At 37.0% G+C, this 1,378-nt stretch overlaps 1 non-coding gene across 1 annotated transcript; it reads left to right on the top strand.

The window, feature by feature from the left end:
- Positions 1-783: 783 nt before the first annotated feature.
- LOC139895188 (small nucleolar RNA R71) lies at positions 784-890 on the top strand. Its single transcript, XR_011775651.1, has one exon. It is a non-coding gene; the product is annotated as a small nucleolar RNA R71 (small nucleolar RNA).
- Positions 891-1,378: the final 488 nt, after the last annotated feature.

Here is a 1,378-nt window from a genome sequence, read left to right on the forward strand (position 1 = left end):
GCATTTGTATCACTAGGTAGACTTCCCGGTTTTCTTTCACCTATTAACCTTGCTAGGTTACTTACTTCTTGTTCCAGATTTTGAATAGAAGCTTGTTGATTTCTAAATGCTTGAGCATTTTGTTCATTGGTTTGTTTCTGAGATGTGAAAAACTGCGTTTGAGTTTCAACTAGCTTCGTCATCATATCTTCTAAATTCGGCTTTTTATCATCGGTTTGTTGTGGTGGTTTGTTTTGAAAATTAGGTCTTTGCTGATTGTAAGTATTATTGGATACTTGTTGATTACTAGGACCTTGTTGGTTGTTGTATGGAATATTTCGGTTATAGTTCTGGTTTTGATTGTAAATTGGTCTTGGCGGTTGATAATTATTCTGATAATTATTTCCAGGCCTTTGGTTTATGTATGAAATATTCTCTCTTTGTTCCATTGTTAATTCAATACTGAGACAATCTTTTGTCAAATGTGGTCCTCCACACTGCTCACAACTAATTCGTATTGAGTGAATATCCTTAGTCATCTTTTCCATTCGTCTCTCGACAGCATCTATCTTTGCGGAAATGGAATCTAAGTCATGGCTAGAATCGGCTCTAGCTGCTTTAGATGATCTAACGATATCTTTTTCTTGGTGCCACTCATGTGAGTGGGAAGCAGTGTTATCAATAATTTTGTAAGCATCAGTTTCGGTTTTCTTCATAATAGAACCACCAGCTGCTATATCTATGTCTTTCCTTGTAGTGATGTCGCATCCTTGGTAGAATATTTGTACTATTTGACAGGTGTCTAAACCATGTTGTGGACATCCTCTTAATAACTTTTCAAATCTAGTCCACGCCTCATATAGAGTTTCATTCGGCTTCTGTGTAAACGTAACAATTTCTCCTTGAAGTCTTACGGCTTTAGATGCAGGAAAGAATTGTTTAAGAAATTTTTCAACTAAAACATCCCATGTATCAATCGCCCCTTCAGGTAACGATTCCAACCAATCTTTGGCTTCTCCCTTTAAAGTCCAGGGAAATAACATGAGATATATCTGTTCATCCTCTACTTCTCGGATTTTAAATAGTGTGCAGATCCTATTAAAGGTACGTAGATGTTCATTTGGATCTTCCTTCGACGCACCACTAAATTGGCATTGATTAGTCACCATGTGTAGAATTTGTCCTTTGATTTCATAATCTGGCACATTAATGTCTGGATGAGTAATTGCGTGACCTTGGCCAGTGCGTTTAGCTCTCATTCGGTCTTCCATACTTAAAGGTTCCAGATTCTCCATAATTGAATTTGTTGAATCGAAATCACTAGAGGATTCTGATTTAATGGTTCGTTCCTCAACAATTTCTGTTTGAATGATTGGTGGTTCCGGAGGAAAGTTTAGTG

Source organism: Rutidosis leptorrhynchoides, chromosome 2 (genome assembly GCF_046630445.1).
Source record: "Rutidosis leptorrhynchoides isolate AG116_Rl617_1_P2 chromosome 2, CSIRO_AGI_Rlap_v1, whole genome shotgun sequence".
NCBI lineage: Eukaryota > Viridiplantae > Streptophyta > Magnoliopsida > Asterales > Asteraceae > Rutidosis > Rutidosis leptorrhynchoides.